Source organism: Callospermophilus lateralis, chromosome 16, assembly GCF_048772815.1.
Source record: "Callospermophilus lateralis isolate mCalLat2 chromosome 16, mCalLat2.hap1, whole genome shotgun sequence".
NCBI classification, from domain to species: Eukaryota; Metazoa; Chordata; class Mammalia; order Rodentia; family Sciuridae; genus Callospermophilus; species Callospermophilus lateralis.
The window spans coordinates 67,277,755-67,302,816 of NC_135320.1; positions in this window are offsets into that span (position 1 = coordinate 67,277,755).

Genomic DNA, 25,062 nt, shown 5'->3' on the forward strand with positions numbered 1-25,062 from the left:
AAAAAGCAATGGGAATAAAGAAAAAGGAGGTAAAGTGAATCGCCTAAAAGAAGTAATATTTCTCAAATTCAGCCTTAGGAGAGAGAAGACTGAGTCAAAACAAGAAATCTGAGTCAAAATCCCCAGGGCTTCAAATGTTTTCTTGTCTGTTAGTAAAAGAAATAATATGTGTAGCAACATATTTTGCAGGTTTAGGATTTCTTCTAAGAAATATTTGTCTATAAATTGTTTAACCTAATTTTCAAGTGTTAGTTAATTTAGCTAAGACATTGTGGAGGGTTTTCTATTCAGTTTTCACAACCTAAATGCAATGAACAGTATACAAGTGAAATTAATGATACATTTTCCTTAAAAAATAAAATGTATGGTTTTTTCTTGTTATTTTTTCTACTCTCCATATCCCATGATTATTACATGTTCAAATTCATTTAAAATATAATATTACAGTTAACTTGTATTTTATCCCAACATTAATACAAATCCATATTAACATTATAAAAATTGATTTTTATTTTTTGGTATTTTCCAAAAATTGTATTCTCAATTTCTATGTTAATCAATTAATTACCTGCAATTTTATGTTGTAGTAGGACTAACAATAGACTTGATATTTGAATACTTTGGTTTTTAAACTTAGAATACATTAATGTAGAAGAGGAACAAATGCCAATATAAGGTTAAAGATAATCTTATGACTGTTATATTGTAACAGTTGTATAGTATTATATATAACTGTTGTATTACTATTCTGAACTCTATGCTCAAGTGTCCATTTCCTTTTATAAAATGATGTCAATCAATTTTATACTCCTCCCTCATCACTTTCTGAGTCTAAGAGTCAATGTCAGTACAATTGTTCACATTTCTTTCTCTCTTTTTTTTCCTTTTTTTTGTAACAGGGATTGAATTTAGTGGTGCTTAACCAATGAGCTGCATCTTTACCTTTTTTGTATTTTATTTAGAGGCAAGGTCTCACTCAGTTTCTAAGGGCCTTGATAAGTTGCTGAGGCTGGCTTTGAATTTGCCATCCTCCTGCCTCAGCCTCTGGAATCACTGGGATTACAGGTGTGAGCCATTACATGAGACTGTTCCCATTTACAAATGTCATTCTCTACTATAGGCAGTCAACTAAGAATTCTGTTCTTTTTAGCAAAGGTGTTAGAAGAAACCATTGAATCAAGTGGAAGATGCAAATACATTTAGCTTACTTTAACATGGCACAGATTTAAGATTTCTGGTGAAGAGAAGAGACTACTATTATATTCAGAGACTTATTATATTCATACTTCTAAACCCACTTATTTAACTACCAGTTACAAAGAAATTTTAGTATTTTACAGGTGTACCTGCCTCAAGGACATCTCCTGTCCAAACTGCCAGATGGTCAAACATCAGAGGCATCTCTGTACCTGTAAAATGACTGTATATTTATAAACACTCTATTTACTATGCAGGTAATTTTAAAACTTTTGATTTATTTATAGTGGTGTTTACTTGGTGCCTGAATACTTTGCATACATATTTTATATTGTTGATATGACTTTACAGGTACTGTCCTTACATACAGTATGGAAAATATTATAATAAAAACAATTTTAAATATGATTTCATCATTTGAATCAAGGGTTTCCAAGTGAATGTTTTGTTTCTTGGGTTTCTGTGGCTAAATTGATTAAACCAGTAAGGTTATATTAATTTGTCTTGCTCTTGTTTAAAGTTTATAGTATGTAAAACAGGATATTGTAAGTAAGAACTTTCACAATAAGGGTGTTATGGTTTTGATATGAGATTACCTCCAAATGCTTACACGTGAAACAATACAAGAATCTTCAGAGGTGAAATGATGGGATTATGAGAGGGATACCCTAATCAGTGGATTAATCCACTGCTATGGATTACTGGGTGGTAACTGTAGCCAGGTAGGAGGGGATATAGTAGTTAGGTGGGTGTGTGTGTGTTGGGGGGATCCGTTATGGTTTTTATTTTGTCCCTGGTGAGTAAAGCTCTTTGTTTTCTGTTTTTCATATCCTAAGCTGCCTGTCTCTTCCTTGCCTTTCCACCATGATGTGTTGCCTTCACCTTGGACCCGGAGCAATGAAATTGGCTGACTATAAATTGAACCTCTGAAACTGTGAGCCAAAATAAACTTTTCCTTCTCTAATTGTTCTTGTCAGATCTTTTGGTCATGGCAACGAAAAAGCTGACCAAAATAAAGTGCCAGAAAGTACATCTTCAAGTGTAGGATTTTTTTCTTCTTGATTCTTAAGGTTATTATAGGAACAAAGAGGGAACTTGTTTGTCTCTCTACCCGCCCCCCCCCAATAAAAGCAATGTGTATCTGAGTGATATCCATTCTAAAGGCTCCTAATGAGGTAAAAGAACACTTGGCAATACTTTTAAGAGTTTTTATTCAATTTTGTGGTAATCTGAGGATTTGGACCAAAATCAATCCAAAGATAAGACAAAAACAAACAGAATGACAAATATTTACTCTATGTGTATTACATAACTATGTAATATATAGAAATAAAAAACATAAGTAAATTCCATATTTAAATATGATTTCAAATAAAAAAAAGTAATCTGAGGATTTGGATCAAAATTAATCCAAAGATAAGACAAAAACAAATGGAGTGACAAATATTTACTATATGTGTATTACATAATTATGTAATACACATAAGTAAATTCTATATTTATATGTGATTTCAAATAAAAAATAAGTAAATTCCATATTTAAAATCATTAAGTTAGAACCTGCAGCAATGGATAGATAACAACCAGTGTTGCTGAAGATATGACATAGACTACTTCTATATATGTGATTAGATGATGGTGACCTATGTTTCAACCTCTTTAGATGAAAAATTTCAGTAACTATCAAATGTAAAAGAGCATCAAAATTTGAACCAGGTTTTATCTCTAATCCTTTCTTCAGAAACAACCTTTGCAAGATTATACATGTGTACAAGTACAGAGATATTAATATGTATGAACACATATAGATGCAAACTATTTAACATCCTTAAAGTCTATATTTGTCTACATATAAAATAGAAATATTAATAGCTCTGATGACATAGGGTTTTATTTGTTAAATGAGATCATACATTAAAACAATTTAGACAATGCACTATACATAGAAATTATTCAATTTATGTCAGTCTTTGTTATGTAAAAATTTTAAAATATTTTGTTGTCTGTGATCACAAAAAAAAAAATCTGGGAAAGCATACCTGAAATTTTAGTAATAATTACCTCTGAAGAATGGGAATTGACAAGAGAATGAAGTAAGAAGAGAATTATATTATGGGTGCATATTTAATCATTATCAAAGAACATTTGTGCAGTTTGTAAATTAAGAACAATTATGACATGGATGGTGATGGTGAGGTGGTGGTGAATAAAATCAGGAATTTTTTATTTAGAAATAAATAAATAAATTTGGTCTTAGGTTATAGAGGTTGTTTATCCTCTTTCTTCAACTGAAATTGGCCTTTCTTCCTGCCCCTTACTACTGTACACCCCAATACCAATACCAATACCAATACCTATACACCATAAACCAATATCTTGTCCCATTTAGAACCTTATCATTTGGCTCCAGGATTTAAATACTAGTAATGCCTCCACACTTTCCCTAGGAAGGGAAGCTTGTTGAAAATGTATCAATCAATAAAAAATAATTTGACTACAAATAATTAGCACATACCTTAGCAAAATATCAAGATCAATCAATCTGGTAAATTTGATTAATCTCTGAAAGTTTTCAATTGACCTTAGTTCTTTTTTATAAGATTGGAATAATGTTAAAAATAAACCTGTTCATTAAAAAAAATCTAGTTCTCCTTAATTCAAATCTATTGTTCTTACCAGGAACTCATAATTGATCATACCTATGCTTGGGGAAAGAACCGATTTCTTATGATTCATGACTTTTATGTTTGAAGCTGATGCTTTTTATAGTGTTGTTATTGAATGTGAGTGAGCATGACTAAAAACCTGATGTGATTATTAGTCTTCACAACAAAGCCTTCACATAATCATTTTTCCATTGGTGATTATTTATAATCACTAGTTACTATCATGCTCTTTAAACTAATAATTATGTTTCTTGAATGACTAACTTTATTTTGAAATTTTCTTGAAAAAAAATATTTTCTACCAGTATCTACTCAGGGAATTAATTGAGCATCTTTTAAAAATAAGTTTAATAAACCTTTTACCATCACCTCTTCTCATTGTCCTGGCTTACCTTTTCAGTCAGTTGCTAGGGTGTTAGCCACTATGCATATTCTAACTCCCATGCATGTTCTTAACTCTAAGTCTGTATGGTGCCATCATCTGTTACTATCTATTAGTAATACTCTTGCCTCTATATTCAGAATACTTAAATTTGCTAAAAGTTCTATGATGGAAAGTACACATATTTTTAGTTTTATGGATACACTGTGTCAACAAACAGCATAGCATATGCCCCCAAATTGATGTAAAGATGATGGACAAAGTACATTTCCTGATAGAATTTACATTTTAGTTGTGGTAGTCTTAAAAACAAATAAAAGAGCAAGTACAATAATTAAAAACATGAGCAGAAAATGTTAGGTGTTATGTGGAAGATAAAATAATGGAATATGAGAGCTTACACTAAATTTTTAAGGGGAATATGTTTATTTCTATTTTATCAAAATTGAAACTGATATCCAAAGTTAATATCCGAAGTGTTCTAAGAGCAGACAGATAATTAGTAATAGAGCCACAATTTGAATCCAAGTCTCCTACTTAAGTTTATCTTAGTTTATAATAGGTCATATTGCATACTTCTCATCCTTTTAATGTTTAGATATTCACTTTGGTCTAAAACTAAATGTCAGACATTCTGCATATTGTCATTATAATTCTCAAAATAACTGAATTTGTTAAGAAAGTCTTGGTAAATAATGTTACTTTTTCAGCATGGGACAAGCTCTTGATGAATAATAACTTATAACCATAATAATCATTATTTGATAAATTTTCTCTCCAAATGTATGCTAGACCATTGTTCACTTGATGTTTTACATTCAGTCCTACCTCAATGCTCACAATAGCTCTAAATGATAATCAATATTATCCTCATTGAATAGAAGATAGAACTATGTCACAGATAGATTATATAATTGGCCTTCATTCTGTCACTTGTGCAATCCTTCCTACCTGTAGCCTTTGAAACTTGTCAGTTTATTATGTTTTATATGCCAGCTTCTTTCCTTTTAAAAATCTGTGTGCCAACATTCTTGTTATATTTTTTAAACTGTCAAATTATTGAACTATTTTTGTTTATAAAACCACCTAATGAGGAATTATGCAGTGAGAAATTTTTAAATGTTGAGTTGAAACAATAAACTGAACATAAATATTTGTACATTAAGTCGAACAGGAATGTGAATATGAACATAACCCCAAATTGGGTTCACCAAGAAATATATAAAATGATCAAAACAACTTTTTCTTATATACTATGTTATTCAACAATGATATAAAGCTTTCCAATTTTTCTCTTTTAGGATGACACAATGAGACACAGAGTTCATCTGAAACCTCATTGTGAGACATTCCAAAAATATGAATGTCAATGCTTATAAACACACTCTCTGTTTCCCTTCCTGAGATAAGAAGATATAATTTCTAATGTCAACAATTTCTCCTTGGAGACAAAAGTGGAAGAGTCTGTTGGTTCTTCTCTTTTGGAATGTAAATTCATGTCTCTAGGGGGAAAAAATCAGCCCTATGCCACTTATTTTACAGCCCAGGGCTTTATATTCCTTGCAATTTGAACACATACCTTGAGGAAGGTAACTTTCCAACATTTGTACCATCTAGGTTTGTCTTTTAACACAGATTCCAAGTTTTAGTAAAATTTGCTCAAAAATAGCTAACATTGCAGAAGCATACATATATTCTGTGATCCCACAGAATAATTTGCTTGAATTTGGTCTTACTCTTGTTTTGTTCTTAGGGAAGAAAACACACATTTGATGGAAATGATTCATGAGAGAGCTTGTTCAGTTTCCAAAACAAATACCTTGAGGAGTCAAGAGATAATAGACTACAGATTACAAATGGACACCAGCTCAAGCAGGTAATATTTTTCTATCCATTGTGCTAGAAGAAAAGATAGAGAAAAAAGAGTCAAACACTAGCTACTTCAAATACTAGCTAAATCTGGTACTCAGGTCATCCTTTATGATTGCTCACTTATGAAGTTTGTTGCATTTTTATCAGCTAAGAGGGGAGGTGAGGGTCAGAGTATATGTTGGAGGTGTACAATGAGAGAACTTGGTGATTGGTATCATTGATCTTACTTAGGGAAATATAGATGGAAGTAGAATAAAGTAGTGTTGGATCCTTTCCAGATGAAAAAAAAAAATGGTAGAATGATGGTAAATGATGTGTTATAGCTAACTTCATGGGTCACCTTGGCTAGATGATAGCTCAGTTTTTTTGGTCAAGTGCTGGATTAGATATTGGGAAGATGTAAATAACATTTACAATAGATGTGCTCTAAGTAAATAAAGATTACCCTCAATGATGTGGGTAGACATCATCAAATCAATGAAAGGCCTTTAAGGCAAAATTGAGGTTTCCCAGAGAAGAAGGAATCTCTCAGGATTGTCACATGCAATTGATGCTCAAGTTTTTAGCTTGAGCCTGCCCTACACACTTTGGACATGCTATCAATGTGTGTGTGTGTGTGTGTGTGTGTGTGTGTGTGTGTGTGTGTGTGAGAGAGAGAGAGAGAGAGAGAGAGAGAGAGAGAGAGAGAGAGAGAGAGAACATAATGCTTTGGCTCACATAATCAGTTCAATAGATTCAAGGTTACAAAGAAGATGAAGAGGAAATGAAGTGGAATGAAAGGTTTGAAGGATTTCCAAATGTTTTAAGATGATAAATTGAGTTTCAAGAGGTACAATTAGGAGATTTTTTTTTTTTTTGCAAGATATAAAGAGAAACTAGGTCTGACTTTGAGGAACAGAGCAAGATATGGAAATATTTCAAGTAGCAGTACATGAATTGGGAATCCTGGGTTTCTGGAACTGACTGAGATAAACAGAGATATGTAGAATCATAGATGCAACATTGATATGGTTTTGGAATACAAGTGATCATTTTAGGCTAAGCATTCCACTGGATTTTGGGGCCCCTGGGCAACTGAAGTCTCCCATGGCATGCCTATTCTCATTAGCAATATTATCACCAAAAATAGTCTCATTAATAAAATACTCATTTACAATAAAAACGATTAGTAATAATAATAATAGTAATAGTAATAATAATAATACCAAGAATGAGAAGAACAAGATAAGATGAAGAGCAACTAATATTTCTACTCTATGTACTACATATCCAAGGATCTTGTGATAGTTGATTTTATTTGTCAGCTTGACTGTGCTAGGGTATGCCTACATAGCTAGGAAAATATTATTTCTAATATTTGTGACTGTGAATATGCTTCTGGAAGACCTTAGCATTTGAATCAGAAGCCTGAACAAAAATCTGCCATCATCAATATGGGTGAGTTTCATCTAATCTTTTGAAGGTTCATCTGACTAGAACACAAAGGTAAAGAAAAGGCAAATTCTTCCTTTTTTCTTGAGCTAGAATATCCATATTCTGCTTTTAAATATCAAAGCTCCTGGTTCTCAAATGTTCAAACTCCAGATGAATTGCTGGCTTTCCTGGTTCTCTAGTTTGTAAATGGCACAATGTAGAACTTCTCAGCTTTTGTAATTACATGGGCCAATATCAATAATAAATCTCTTATTATAGGAGATATATGTATATGCATATGTATATACATATAAAACTATATCTATCCATATCTATCTCTATGTCCATATATCTATTTGTCTCTCTCTATATATATCTCTTCTATTGGTTCTGCTTCATTGGAGAAACTTGACTACCGCAGCACTGTTCAAAGCACTTCCTACATATTATCCATTTACTCTACCCAGCAAACTTATTAATTAAGTGAAATAATTATCTATAGTTTATGGATGAGAAATTACTTTTTCAAGGTAACATGGGAAGTAAGACCTTAGATAAATATTACTTATTTCTGTATCAATTCTATCATCTATATTATAAATATAAATAAACTGCCATGGTAGACTAGATGGTTACCAGAGCTAAAGATGCTTACATTGCTTTCTCAAAGTGACTGACCTGGTTAGGCCTGAAGACCAGAGTCAGTAAAATGGGAGTCAATATGAAATGATCAGGAATTGAATCTTATGATATATATAAAAAAGGAGGTCTTGTTCAAATGTGAAACTGCTTTATGTATACAGCCATACATATTTCACAATTATATCAGTCATGGTCCTTGGAGGAAACATATGACAAACATAAGTAGGTAGTTGAAAATAATTTAATTAAGGAAAAGCAAAGTTTTTCAATGTGGAACAGATGTTATTACAATGTTACTCCAAAGCCTGAAGCAGAAAACTGTGGGAAATAGAGCAAGAGTAGCTCTAGGAAAGGATTGAGTTTTTCCTAGATGGAAGCAGTCAACCCTAATCTGACCATTCTATTCTCCCATACTGTGGTCTCTTGACAATTACTCCTACTGGTAGAATCAAACAGGAAGACGGAGAGCAAAGGAGCGCACTGATGCAATCCACCAAGGTCAGCCAGCCTGGGGGAAGGGGGAGGGTCAGAAACCAAGGACAAAAAAGGGTTAGAGCAGTTTGAAGAAGCAAACAGGGACTCTGCACCCCAAATCCACACAGCAAATATCTATGGGTAAAAAAACTATGTGTAATCATGCTTTTAATTCCAAAAGTCACTGATATCAAAAATAGACCAGAAGGTTTTGAAGAAAAAACACATTTTTGACAAAACAATGAAAGAATATGTCGTCTTTTATTGGTCTTTTGGACTATTTAATAGTTACTTTTACCTGCCTTGAGAATTTTATACTGTAAAAACACTTGAAGAAAAGAATATGAAAACTAAGACTGAGAGAAGTTAGAGACACTAGGATATAGGCACAAGGTGACTGAGGCAAGATATCTTTGTGTTTCTAAAGGAAAATCATCTTTTATTCACAGAGCAGACTTCTATCAGAAGAATGCTGTTCCCACACTGTGACCCCTATTCCTACCTATTTATTGCCTCTCTTAGTAGGTTAATCTATCCAGTGGCATTTTATATTTTCTTCTCCAATCTCAGTTGAATCTAATTTCTCTCTTTTTAATAACTTTCTTTCAGCAAATGAACTTGGTCAAGTCCTGGCTAGCTATGATTTTTTTTTTAATTTTTTTCCTAATCTGTGACCTTTTCAGTTTACTGTTTTTGGTATTTCACAAATATATTCAAATTTTGATAGATCCCCAACTCAAAATATTCATCTCAGATTTCTCTAGCACCTTTAAATCTGATTTCTGGATGCATCATTTCTCTGATGTGTCTTTCTTTAATCATAGGCTAATGAGAATTGATCTTAAAACTTATTTTTCCTGATCTTAAACCTGTTTGCAGAATTTGGTTTGTTACCAAGAGAATCTTTTAAAATTATTATTTTTCCTTTCAATGATGCCACACTACTTCTGAGTCCATTAATTCTCTCATAATTTTCATGTACTCTTGATATATTTCATTCCTGCTTCTCTCTGTAAAGTGGAAGAGTGATCTGTATTTGTACAGCATTCTTTATCCTTTTTTTAAAAAAAATATTTAGTTATAGATGGGAATAATACCTTTATTTTATTTATTAATTTATTTTGTACATGGTGCTGGGGATTGAACCCAGTGCCTCACACATGCTAGGCAAGAGCTTTACCACTGAGCCACAATTCAGGCACAGCAGCACTCTTTGTTGTAATTGCACAATTTTTCTTAAATAATTTCATCACTCTCCACTCAAGTTTTTATCTTTATAATCTAAATATGTTTAGTCATACTTTTTCCTAATAACAATTCTTAAATTTAATTATCTACTGAGAAATTCTATACCTGCATTTTCTAAAATATGTTCTCTTGATTATTTTCCAAAAATATATGCTATAAAAATCTGTGTAGACACATGCTCATTCTCCTTTTAGCCATGGTGCATATTATAATTATTATGTAATTATAATACAAAAGTACTCAAAATTCCTACCCTCCAAAAAGTATCACTGTAATTAGGTCAAATTTTTCAATAATTAATTTAACTCAAAATCCCTTTCCCCTTTTTCTTTTTATTTATTTATTATTCTAATTTGTTAAATATGACAGCAGAATGCATTACAATTCATATTAAACATATAGAGTACGTTTTTTCTTTTTTTACGGGGTACTATTTCTTTTTTTAAAAATTAATTTCTTTTAATTTATAAATGACAGCAGAATACATTACAATTCTTATTACACATACAGAGCACAATTTTTCATATCTCTGGTGTATGTAAAGTATATTGACACCATTTGTATCTTCATAAATGTACTTAGGGTAATGATACACATCTCATTCCACCATCATTTTTATCCCCATGTCCTCTCTCGTCTCCTCCCACCCCTTTGCCCTATCTAGAGTTCATCTAATCATCCCATGCTCCCTCTCCCAACCCCACTATGAATCAACCTTCTTATATTAGAGAAAACATTGGGCATTTGTTTTTTTGGAGTTGGCTAACTTCACTTACCTTTTTATTCTCCAACTTCATTCATTTAACTGCAAATGCCATAATTTTATTCTCTTTTATTGCTGAGTAGTATTTCATTGTGTATACGTACCACATTTTCTTTATCCATTCATCTGCTGAGGGGAATCTAGGTTAGTTCCACAGTTTAGCTATTGTGAATTGTGCTGCTATAAACATTGATGTGGCTGTGTCCCTGTAGTATGCTATTTTTAAGTCCTTTGAGTATAGACAGAGGAGGGGGATAGACAGAGGATAGGAATAGCTGGGTCAAAAGGTGGTTCCATTCCAGCTCTTCCAAGGAATCTCCATACTGCTTTCCATATTAGCTGCACCAATTTGCAGTCCTATAAGCAACGTATGAGTGTGACTTTTTCCCCACATCCTCACCAACACTTATTGTTGTTGTGTTCTATAGCTGCCATTCTGACTGGAGTGAGATGAAATCTTAGTTTTGATTTGCATTTCTCTAATTGCTAGAGATGTTGAACATTTTTTCATATCTTTGTTGATTGATTTTATATCATCTTCTGAGAGGTGTCTGTTCAGTTCCTTGGCCCATTTATTGATTGTATTAATTGGGTTATTGTTTTTTTGGTATTTAACTTTTTGAGTTCTTTATGTACCCTAGAGATTAGTGCTCTATCTGATGTGCAAATGGTAAAAATTTGCTCCCAAGATGTAGACTCTTTATTCACCTCACTGATTATTTCTTTTGCCAAGAAGAAGCATTTTAGTTTGAATCTTTCCCATTTGTTGATTCTTGGTTTTAATTTCTGTGCTATAGGAGTCTTATTAAGGAAGTTGGAGCCTAATCTGACAATGATGGAGATTTGGGCCTACTTTTTCTTCTAATATGCAGAGTGTCTCTGGTTTATTTCCTAGGCCCTTGATCCACTTTGAGTTGAGTTTTGTGCATGGTTGAGAGATAGGGGTTTAATTTCATTTTGTTGCATATAGATTTCCAATTTTCCCAGCACCATTTGTTGAAGAGGCTATCTTTTCTCCGATGTCTGGTTTTGGTGCCTTTGTCTAATATAAGATAACTGTAGTTATGTGGGTTAGTCTGTGTACTCTATTCTGTACCATGGGTCTAGCAGTCTATTTCGGTGCCAATACCATCCTCTTTTTGTTACTATTGCTCTACAGCTCTGTAGTATAAAGTCTGGTATAGTGATGCCACCTGCTTCACTCTTCTTGCAAAGGATTGCTTTAGCTATTCTGGGTCTCTTATTTTTCCAGATGAATTCCATGACTGTCTTTTCTATTTCTATGAGGAATGTCATTGTGATTTTGATTGGAATTGTATTAAATCCGTATAGTGCTTTTGATAGTATGGTCATTTTGACACTATTAATTCTGCCTATCTGAGAACAAGGGAGATCTTTTCATCTTGTAAAGTCTTCTTTAATTTCTTTTTTTAGCATTCTGTAGTTTTCGTTTTAGAGTTGTAGAGGTCTTTCACCTCTTTCCTTAGGTTGATTCCCAAGGTTTTTTTTTTTTTTTTTTGGTTTTGTAAATGGGGTAGTTTTTCTTGTTTCCCTTTCAGAGGATTTTTCACTGATATACAGAAATGACTCTGATTTATGACTGTTGATTTTGTAGTCTGCTACTTTGCTGAATTCATTTACTAGTTCTAGGAGTTTTCTGGTGGAATTTTGGGGCCTTCTAGGTATTGAATCATATGGTCAGCAAATAGTGCCAATTTGAGTTCTTTTTTTCCTATGTGTATCCCTTTAATTTCTTTTGTCTGTCTAAAGCTCTGGCCAGTGTTTCAAGAACTGTGTTAAATAGAAGTGGCAAAAAAAGGCCATCCCTATTTTTTCCAGTTTTTGGAGGGAATGCTTTCAATTTTTCTCCATTTAGAATGATGTTGGCTTGAAACTTAGCATAGATAACTTTTATGATTTTGAGATATGTTCCTGTTATTCTTGGTTTTTCTAGTGTTTTCAACATGTATATGTGCTTTATTTTGTTGAATACTTTTTATGCATCAATTGAGATGATCATATGATACTTATCTTTAAGTCTATTGATGTGATGAATTACATTTATTGATTTCCATATGTTGAATCAAACTTGCATCCCTGGGATGAACCCCACTTGATCATATCTTTTTGATAAGTTTTTGTATTCAACTTACTAGAATTTTATTGAGAATTTTTGCCTCTATGTTCATTAGCTACATTGGTCTGAGTTTTTTTCTTTGATGTGTCTTTGCCTGGTTTTGGAATCAGGGTGATATTGGCCTCATAGAATGAGTTTGGAAGTACTCTCTCTTTTTCTATTTTACAAAATAATTTGTAGAGCATAGGTATTATTTCTTCTTTATATGTCTTGTAGAACTCAGCTGTGTATCCATCTGGTCCTGGGCTTTTCTTGGTTGGTAGGCTTCTGATGGCATCTTCTATTTCTTTGCTTGAATTGATTTGTTTATGTTGCATATATCATCTTGATTCAATTTGGTCAGCTCATATGCCTCTAGAAATTTGTTGATGCTTTCAATATTCTCTATTTTAGTAGAGTACAAATTTTCAAAACAATTTCTAATTATCATCTGCATTTCTGTAGGGTCTGTTGGGATACTTCCTTTTTATCACATATGTTAGTGATTTGAGTTTTCTCTTTCCTTCTTTTTGTTAGCATGACTAAGTGATTGTCAATTTTATCTATTTTTTCAAAGAACCAGCTTTTTGTTTTGTAATTTTTTTCAGTTGTTTCTTTTGTTTCAATTTCATTGATTTCAGTTCTAATTTTAATTATTTTCCTGTCTTCTACTGCTTTTGGTGTTGATTTGTTCTTTTTTTTTTTCTAGGGCTTTGAGATGTAATGTTAGGTCATTTATTTGTTAACTTTTTCTTCTTTTAGGGAATGAACTCCACGCAATGAACTTTCCTCTTGGTATTGCCTTCATAGTGTCCCACACATTTCAATACGTTGTATCAGTGTTCTTATTTACCACTTAGAATTTTTAAATTCACCCCCCTTGCTGTCTTTTGTAACTCATTGTTCATTCAGTACCATAGTGTTTAGTCTCCAGGTGTTGGAGTAGTTTTTATTTTTTATTTTATCATTGATTTTTAATTTCATTCCATTGTGATCTGATAGAATGCAGGTTAGTATCTCTACTTTTTTTGTATTTGTTAAGAGTTGCTTTGTGGCATAATATAAGGTCCATGTGCTGCGGAGAAGAAAGTGTATTAGCTCAGTGAAGGATGAGATGTTCCATATATGTCAGTTAAGTCTAAGTTATTGATTGTATTATTGAGTTCTAGAGTTTCTTTGTTTGGAAGGTCTATCCAGCGGTGAAAGAGGTGTGTTAAAGTCATGGAGAATTGTTGTGTTGTGGTCAATTTTACTACTGAATTTGAGAAGAGTTTGTTTGATGAATGTGGATGCTTCATTGTTTGGGGCATATATATTTATAATTGTCATGTCTTGTTGGTGTATGGTTCTCTTGAGCAGTATGAAATGTTCTTCTTTGTCCCTTTTTGATTAACTGTAGCATAAAGTCTACTTTATTTGATACAAGGATGGAAACCCCCATTTGCTTCCACAGTCCATGTGAGTGGTATGATTTTTCCCAACATTTCATCTTCAGTCTGTGTATGTCTTTTCCTATAAGATGAGTCTCTCAGAGGCAGAATATTGTTGGTTCTTTTTTTTTTTTTTTGATCCAATCAGCAAGCCTATGTCATTGATTGGTGAGTCTAGGCTATTAACATTCAGGGTTATTACTGAGACATAATTAAATTCCCAGCCATTTTTGTTATTTAACTTGACTTGGTTTCTCCTTTGATTAACTTTTCCTTTAGTGTAATACCTTCCTCTTCTGATTTTCATTGTTGTTTTTCATTTCCTCTTCACAGAATATTTTGCCAAGAATGTTCTGTAGTGCAGGTTTTCTAACTTTAATTTCCTTTAACCTTTGTTTATCATGGGAGATTTTTATTTAATCATCAAATCTAAAGCTTCATATTGCTACATACAAAATTCTTGGTTGGCACCCATTTTCTTTCAGAACTTGATATATGTTGTTCCAGGATCTTCTAGATTTCAGGGTCTGTGTTGAAAAATCTGCACATAACCTAATTGGTTTCCCCCTATATGTTATCTGATTCCTTTCTCTTGTGGCTTTTAATATTCTCTCCTTATTCTGTATGCTAGGCATTTTCATTCTAATGTGCCTTGGTGTGGGTCTGTTGTGATTTTGTACCTTAGGTGTCCCATAGGCCTATTGAATTTAGTTTTCCATTTGTCCTTCATGTTTGAAAAAAATTCTGGTATTACTTTATTGAATAGATTTTTCATTCCCTTGGTTTGGAACTCTATGCCTTCCTTTGTCCCAATAACTCTTAAACTTGGCCTTTTTATGCTATCCCATATTTCTTGAATATTCTGCTCATGGTTTCTTATCATTTTCACTGTGTGGTCTACATTCTTTTCAAGATTATATTATACTATTATTATATTATTATATTATATTATATTATTATATATTTTGTCTTCATTTTCTGAGGTTCTGTCTTCCAAGTGGTCTAATGTGTTGGTTATGCTTTCAATTGAACTTTTAGTTTGGTTTATTGTTTCTTTCATTTCAAGGATTTTTGTTTGTTTTTTCTTTAGAATCTCTATCTCCCTATTGATGTAATCTCTTGCTTCCTGTATTTGCTCTTTGTCAAAATGATCATTTGCTGCCTGTATTTGCTCTCTTATGTCATTCTTTAATTCACAGAACATTTTAATTGCGTACATTCTGAACACCTTCTCTGTAATTTCACCAGTTGTGCTGGTCATGGATTCTAATAATGTGGTATTTGATTTGTTTGGGGCACTTTCTACCCTTGTCTTTTCATGTTGTTCATGTATCTTCCTTTATAGCTCTGTAGATCCTGGGCATTATCATTTGTACCCTATAGGCTTATACTGTGCTTGTAGGGTTCCAATACTTCTCTTTTGAGGGGAAGGACAATGTTAACAGATCCCAATATAAGCAAAATACCATCTAAAAACAAATAGTTGTTATTAAAATGTTTAGAGTTTTGTCACAATGTACAGAAATGGTGAATTCAATTAATATCTACAATTTAATCAGTAGGTTTGTGAAAGAGTTTACAGATTCTGGTTTGGACAAGGAACTGGAGGTGAGGTGTAGGAAGATATGCTGAGGGCTTATGAGATGAGGATATAGAGGTATTATATCTTAGGAAGTGTGAAAGATCAATGTAAAGAAGAAGGTTAGTAGTAGAATAGAGAGGTAGCAATTTTGAGTAGACAAGTAAGAGGGAAGACACTAGAGTACATAAAACAAATATACATATATATTAAGAAAAAAATTTACAAATGTTAAAATAGTAAAAATTGGAGAGAAAAAAGAAAAAAAGAATATGCAATACAATTGTAATATACTATTCAGTTGTCTCAGTCCTCAGTATCCTAATTCATGCAAAATACTTGGTTTCACATATGTTGGAGATTTGAGGGTGGGAGAATAAAGAGGGAGAAGAAAGAAAAAAAAAACTCAAAGGAAGAAATAAGGATTCTTTTGGCTGGAGATCAGTATTTTTCCTGATTCCCTTCTCCATAGGTGGGGTTGTCTGTTCTTAGTTGGCATCTCTGCCCTCAGAATGGTGGGGGGTTACCAGAGTGTGAGAATTGGTCTTGGGTACAGGGCACCTGGAGGTAGGGTATGGCACCTGCCAGTCCTGTTGGGAGATTGCACCACAAGGATCTCCTTTGGCGTCTGCTCCTGTGATGTGTGTGCCTGGTCTTAGCTCCTCAACTTGCCTGTAGACCTCATGGTTCCTGCCCTCTAAATTAGTCTCTAAAGTGCATCTTCCTCACCTTCTCCCTTTCTACTTCCTAATCAGAAGGGTCTTATATCTTGCATTCTGGTGGCTGCACACCTATCACGGAGGGCTATTTTGTATTGGCAAGTCTCTCTGCCAAGTTAGCAACTGGTGGATATTGGGGGGGAATTAGAAAACTAATTCCTGGTACCTGGCTATCCAGTGTTCCAAACTGGTAGTTGCCTCAACTAAAGATGGAGGTGACCTAAGACGTTGGCAGCTGCTTTCAATGATGGGGTGAAACCGGAAGATGGTGTTATGTATTCAGATAATTGCTCTGTGGCATGCAGTGTTGTGGCTGTTGGCTTTCTTCAGAGCCTGTGATGTCCCCAGGGGCAGGTAGGCTACCTTACCATGAGTAGGGGACTATGGCAGTAGCTGCCAAGTCGTAAGATGGAGGCAATCAGAGGAGCCCCATGTTGGTAGGTGGGGGTCCACACCGGAGTGGCAGCTGGAGTTCCTGTGCATGGATAGCAGCTGAATGTTCTTAGGAGCGGCACCTGGGAATCTGCTCCAGTGCTGATGTTGGTGGTCCCGCTAAGGTACCCAGGAGACCTACGTGGGCTAGTAGTCAGGAGTCGGAGTCCTTTTCTAACGCTGAGGCCCAGGCCCTGCAGGGCACAGTGGGCGTGATTCCTTCATGGGAGCAGCTGTGGAGGGGTCCTCTACCAATCTCAGCAAAGCAGTATTCCCACTAGTTGAGATCCGTGTCACAGAGCAACACAGAATGTTTCTTTCCTCTGGACTGTCATCTTGGATCTTCACCTTTTTCTTTCTTATTAAAAAATAAACATACTAACTGCCACCAGAACTTTGGATTTACATAAATACACTCACAATACTATTCCAAGTTAAGTCCCAAATTCAACAAGTCTCCCAAAAGAAGTCATCTGTGCATGCCTAACAGTGGTTCCACTGAGCTCCCAACAACACACTTCCAAAATTTTGGAGTTATCTTTTCATTTGTTCCCAATAGTCTCTATATTCTAATCGCTCAGAAATAGGTTAATTCTATTATAAAACTACTTCCTTTATTCCCATTCCTGTGGATACTAATCAATATTATAGACTATATATTTCAAACAAAATTTCAAAGCAGCATTTCGATTAAGTCTTCTCATTTTCCTAAATGTAAATTATGACATTGTAATTTTTGGTTTCAATGGATGCATAAACATTTCTCATTTTGAAATTTTAAATAAATTCTTCACTGCATGATTCTAATCAGTTGAGTGAGAAGGAATTCATCATGGGGGTGTTATACTAGATTGCTAATTAAGGGATTTTAAACTATAAAATATTTTCTATTCATTAATTCATTTGTTTACTCTACAAAATGGTAATATATATATATATATATATATCTGGCTTCATGGTGTTGTATGTGAACTCACAAAGATGAATAAATCAGTGTCATGTTATTATGTTTGTGTGGGTATGAGTTTTCCCACCATATTGTAACTCTCTCTGATTTCTCTGGGGGACAAGCTACTTAGGTAACTAAGAAATGAAAAAAAGATAAAATCCTGTGTAACAGGAACCCTTCTATCAAAAGAAAGCATGATATATGTACGTGCCTAGGGTTATAAACCATGTAAAATCTGACTTAAGATACTTATGCTGTTGTATAAGAATCTTATTTTAACTGCTCCCATTCTCAGGACTAATTCCTCTACTGCAATAATATTTATGCAAATCCATTGCCTGGTAAGATGCTATTCATTTGTCAAGACCTCTCTCAGGTATTATTCAACTTAATTCTCATTGTGTACATTTGGCGAGGTTTTGGAACTTAGTATTTTAGATCTGTAGATTCAAGTTCTGATTTTTTCTAATCATTAATATTACCTTGAGTGAAATAAATTTTTAAAAGTTTTAAACTTCAGAAATAGTGAGAATATTTTTACCATAGGTGCTTGGCATGTAGTAAGTGCTTAATAAATGTCATTTTTTTTTTGTATTTTGTTATCATATCTCATGCTTTTATCTCTCAAAGTGATAGTTACATTCCTTTGTTAACTTGTGTATTTAGACTAGTTTTTTTGGTCCATTAGTTCCTTTAAGGCTCTATGTTAATTTTTATTTACTGCTGTAAAAAATTTCTTAAAACAGCATAAATATTTATTAAATAATATAAATTATTACCAAATTAATATAACAGTTCTAGAAAATTGGAATTCAGATGGGTCTTACTGCACTGAAATCACAGCTGCTTGGGCTGTAACTGCTCCTGAGGAAGAATATATTTCCTTAATTTTAGCTTCTAGAGGCCACCTCATTCCTTGGCTAATGATCTCTCTTCCTCAGTTTTCAGAACCAAAAGTATAATATTTTTAATATTCTCTTTTTTAATAAATATTTTGATGTCTCTCCTTCACTTATGAGGATCCTGTGATTACATTGGGATTAGATAAACTAGACTAATCTTTCTGTCTCAAAATCCTTAACTTAATTGCACCTACAAAGTAAATTTTGCTGTGTAAATTGAAATATTGTTAGGTTACTGGGATTAAGAAACGAACCTTTGTGGTGGTCATAATTCTGTTTACTATAGGCAGAATATATAGTTATTTCTGTTGTTGGTTTTGAGCTTCTGTAGGGCTAGTGCTTGCTGTTAGCCTTCTGCATCTCAGAGGTACAATGTACATCTACTGAATAAATGAATCAATTAATGGAGAAATGAAGGAGAAGGAAATACAAAAAAAAAAAAAAAAACTGGATTTTCTACTTGGTTTACTTCTATACTGCAAATCAATTTGAGACAAGGCTCCAATAAGTGTGTGCTTGGTACAAGTTTCCATCATCATATGACTTGACTGCTCTCCATTTATGTACTTTGATACAAAGATAAGAATGTTTTGGATGAGCAGCCAGTAATGGATGTTCCTCTTTGAACACAGTGTCATGAAAGAGTTTGCATCATGAGTTGTGGTGCTGCTTAGAAAATCCTAAGTTGGGTTAGCTAGAACATCATTTTACATGCAGAATATTAAAATATATTCTGAAATAATTTTTGAAAGGGCACTTTTACAAATTCACAAAGGCTTTAAAGAATATATTTGACAGGGCTGGTGTTGTGGCTCAGTGACAGAGCCCTTGCCTAGCATGTGTGGGGTACTGAGTTCAATCCTCCGCACCACATATAAATAAATGAATAAAATAAAGGGTCATCAATATCTAAAAAAATTTTAAAAGAACATGTTTGAAAAGTTGTCTGCATAGATGCTCATTATATGTGCAGATTGTACCTGCTTTTCATTAAGTATCAAAAAACTGCTTTAAGCCACAATGAAAGAGCTTTACTTTTGAATGCTTTTATTTACAAACTGCTCAGAGCTGTTATTCAATATTCAGTTTTTAAGGTTTCACAAAGCTCAGTGGAATGTAGCTCATCTGTTTAAACTTTAATCATGGCAAAGCAGTACATAGATAATGATTTATTGCTTCAAAATAGGACCATGAAATGACATGAAAAATATTCACATCTTGATGGAAATATGAGCATTTACAAAGCTATTATATATAATTCACTTCATGTCAGCAGCATCAATAGAGTTTTCAATGCTACGATACTGTATTTATTTGCATCACAGACCCTCATATTGAAGGCTGTTGTCTCAATCCATTCTCACTATTGCAGGAAGAAGCTTCTATATATGACACTCTTGTCATCTGTGTTTCCTTGAGAGATAAATTCCAAATCTTAAAAATTTTATAGCGAGCTCTATTTATTTGAAAGAACATTCCCTACATCATGTTACTAATTTTGATATTTTCTAACAGATTTGAAATAAATAAGAAATACCTCAATCAGAGTTTTACCCCAAATCTATCTGTAGGATGCTTTCATTTGGAATGCAGACAATTTTGGAAAATATTAAATTTGTGATCACAAAGAAAAAAATACTGATAGATACATGCACCACAACAGATTTTTCTCCTTTTTAGTTCATGACTACTAAAGAGAGTAATAGAAGTGCTAAGAAGATTCTTAAGCAGACTCAGGGACTGATTCTCACATAAATTCCCAAAAACAAAAGAAAAAAAAAAGCATCTGTTAAAGATTGTGGAAGGTACCCCAAGGAGAGATGTTCTGAGGGCTACCATTGCTTTAGAATAGGAAGACAGAAACTAAAACTCTAAGAAAATTTTATTTTATTTTTCTGTTCAGATCAAACTTAGTAGAGTGACCAACATTATAGTTTTCTTTTTACAATTCCAGTTTATACCTGTTTCCCAATGCGGCTATTATTAACCCTTCCTAATCCTTTTAGAAGTATCCTAGTTAGGGTGATAAATTATGTGACCATATAAAACTTGATCCAATGTTTTGGATACTTAAGGACCTTTCACTATTGAAAAGAAATTGCTCCCTGAATAGAAAACAACACTAGAGATTGAGAAAATTTTGCTATCTCTCCCATTGAAATACAAATTCATGAAGTTTGAAGGCCAAACTTTAAGAACGGGTCTCTTTGACATGCCTATTGTTTGGTGTAGTCTTTGACAGTTACATTAAATTAGTGTAATATTCTTTGGTAGAAAAGTGATTGTATCTAATTTCATAGCTAAATTTCTCGAGAACCTTAAGCTAACAATTGCAATATGAGAAGCTTATCAACTATTTAAATTTTATGTTGAGGATTTGTTATGCTTAATGGAATTTTTTTTCACGATTTTCAAATTCTAGAGGTGACTGAAGTAGGAGACATTTACTTACAAGTCATTGTTCTGGGGAAACATTACAAACCTCAGTATTAAAATGGTGATATTTCTGTTTGTTTCCCATTAGTGCTTCTGGGTTTACATGCTTATTATCATTTAGTAATGTGTAGAATTTCTTATGAAACTACCTTGATGAATTAATATTAATAGCAATCAAATTAAAACACAAATATCCATTGTTTTAATTTTTGTATCTGCATTGTATTTTAATAACACTATAGGTTTTAAGGTAAAAATGCAATATAAAATATGATTTTTTTTGCCTGAATAGATATCATTGTGGTTGGGGTTGTGGCTCAGTGGTATAGGGCTTGCCTAGCATGTGTGAGGCACTGGGTTTAATTCTCAGCACCACATATAAATAAATGAATAAAATAAAGGTTCATCAACATCTAAAAAAATTAATAAATAAATAAATCATTGTGGCATCACCAATAACAATCATTATCATTGTCATTGATAATAATACCAAAGTCCTGGCAGAAAAGAGAATCAACACTGAAAATGAATATTTTGAGAATTAAACAAAGAAGTTCTTTTCTCAAGGAGAAATGATGCCCTTAGTTGTAGACAAACCAACTGTAAGGGATAGGGAACTCCTTAGGTTATCAACAGAAAGGATATTCTGACCCTCAAGACACTCCAGAGGGAGGGCAAGGGAATATTTAGAAAGATGTCACTTTTTTTTCTCCTTCCACTCTGTTGCTGATCCTACTGCCAAAGCCAAGAGGGCACAAAAGGGCATAAAAGGGCATTGATGATTCGGTCCATATGAGCTTCAATATCCCAGGGCAGAGAACACGATGGAGAAGAAGGCAGGGTGGGTCCCCTGGAAACAATGAAGGCATCCTTCACAACTGTCACTTCAGCATTCTGACTGATTTCCTTAAACACCAGTTTTATGCCAAAGATCCACTGTATGTTATCTAATGTAAAATATAACAATATATTTTCACCTCATTTACTCAAAGAATTTAAGTAGATGAGAGTTGTAATCTAAGTGGTAAAATTTTCATGAAACCTAAATATGTTTAAGACCCTAATCATGATCCTTGTCACAGAATTCTTCTTTGATAATGTTTAGCGTAGCTATTTCTATAAAATATGGGGCAAAAAATTATAAATATACAGGGAAAAATGGAAAATCATATGGGTAAGTATACAATCCAGTGTAATAAATTATGATGTGCAGATGATGATGATGATGATGATGATTAGCTAGTTGGGCTAAAAGAAAATGACACATTGTGAGTTTCTATCAACCTTGAGTTTATATTGTTTGTTTGATATTGACTCTTCCACTAAAATGGACATAGACAATCAGGGCTCATAGGACCCATTCAAAAAACCATCATGTGAAACTAATGTAGAGTCAGTTATTCCAAAATCATAATTAGCCAAATTCAAAGCTAGAAAACAGAAAAGAAACCTGCATGGTTAGGGGTTGTGCAACAGGAAGCAGAAGAAAACAATATGACTGCTTCTCCCAGATGAAAAGATCAAGTCTTATGTAGCAACGAACACCACTCTTCCTCTAGTGCTATAGTCAGGCCAAGAAATTCTAGTCCTAGGAATTAAATACACTTACTTTAATTCTCCAGTCATAAGAATTAATTAGGTGATGGGAAATGAGCTTCTATGAAGCTCCCTAATCCCAAATTCCTAATTGGTTTCATTTTTCACTAACATGCCTAGAATGTTGACATGGACAATCATAATACCTGAGAATTACATGAAGCTTTTCCTAATCAATCTTTGATACCAGTACACTGTGGATCCTTCTCCTTGAAACCTATTTGTCATATGTGGTTCTGGGATGACTATTGTCTTTGCCCTTGCTTCTCCAAAAAAAAAAAAAAAAAAAGGAAAAAGAAAACTTGTGCCTCATGTCTAAAGAGGTTTTGCCCTATGCCCTCATGCCCTCAATAGATGCACATATAATACTTACATATTATATATGTTGCATAAGCATAGTGTGTAGTATATATACTGCATATATAATGTTATAAAACAATACACATTATAATGCATATGTGTATATACATTGTATATTTCTATATCTTTATATATTATAAAAATAATAATCAACATTGATTCAATTCTTACCATATGTCACACACTCTGAAATTGACTTTAACCTGTGTTTGTATTAACAATTCCATGTATCCTTAATTTATAAATGAGGAACAATTAAACAAGGTACATGGTAAACAAGTTGTTGAAAATTACTCCTTCCATAATTATGAGACATGGGATCAAAACCCACTTACTCTGGTTCCAGAAACATTCTCATTTAGTTATTATATTGCTTTTATGAACTATATCTATACATTATCAGCCCAATGTACATATTTTTGATACATATAAATAATTTTTTTTTGTGAAAGATATAAATTCTAAATTTTAAAAGGAATAAGAAAAATTATATGCAATTTCTTTTCATTTCTTGTCACTTCTATTTCCCTATTTTCTTTACTTCTTTTTTGTGACAGATGCAATCACCTACTGAAGACTGACACAAGTGGTGTAATTCTCTAACTTTTCATATGTATATTTGGAAGTTTTTAAAATGTTTTTTCTTAGTGCATTATAGTTACACATAGTACTTTGTTCATTTTTTTAAAATTTATTTTTAGTTGTAGTGGACACAATACCTTTATTTCACTTGTTTATTTTTATGTGGTGCTGAGGATCGAACCCAGGGTCTCACAAGTAGGAGGCGAGCCGCTCTACCACTGAGCCACAACCCCAGCCCCTATTTTGTTCATTTTGAAATAGTCATTCATGCATGGAGTGTAATTTTCTCCATTTCAGTCGATAGTTCTTCCTTTTTCCCTCCCTTACTCCCTCCCCTACTCCCTCCAGTTGTTCCCTTTCCTCTACTTTACTGACCATCCTTCTATTTTTTTTAGTGTTTTTTAAAAATAAATTCTTCATAGATACATGAGAAATTCACTGTGGTATATTCATATATGTACATATTTTTACATTTACATAATTTTTAATCAATTTCATTTCATTCCCCCTCTCTCCCCCAAAATCTCCTTTCTCTGTTTCACTGATCTCCCTTCTATTTTCACAGGATTATTGCCAATACTTTCCTGCCTTATTTTGGTCTAACTTTCACATATAAGTGAAAACATTTCACCCTTGACTTTCTGAGTCTGACTTATTTCACTTAGCATGATATTATCCAACTCCATCCATTTATCAGCAAGTGCCACAATTTCATTCTTCTTTATGGCTGAGTAAAACTCCATTGTGTATGTAAATCACATTTGTTTTATGCATTCATCTGTTGATGAGCGCCTGGGCTGATTCCATAACTCAGCTTTCATGAACTGAGTTGCTATAAACATTGATGTACTTGTTTCATTATAGTGTGCTGATTTTAGCTCTTTTGGATAAATACAAAGGAGCAGGATAGCTGGGTCATATGGTAGCTTTATACTATCTAGGTTTTTTTTTTTTTTTTTTTTTTTAGGAATGTGGTTTTAGCATGGTGGATTGTGGAGGTTTGTTTTAGGTTGGTCATGAGTGAGCTCTGGTGCAACTCTGGTTGTCAAGTCAAGGAAGGGCTTTTAATCACCAGAAAGTGTGGGAAGCCATTCTCACACGTGATTTGAGTTACCTCCCTGGCTGGGTGAGAGGCGCTTAGACAACTGTGTCAGAGCCTTCCCCACCCTGTCTCAGGTGCGAGGGCTTGTCCATGTGGAGGTGTGCCTGGCCACTGACCCGAAGACCAATCACTGACCCTGACCTTGGAATGCTGCCCCACTTCATTGGATGGGATTTTCCCTTGAATTTTTGTTCCCCAATAA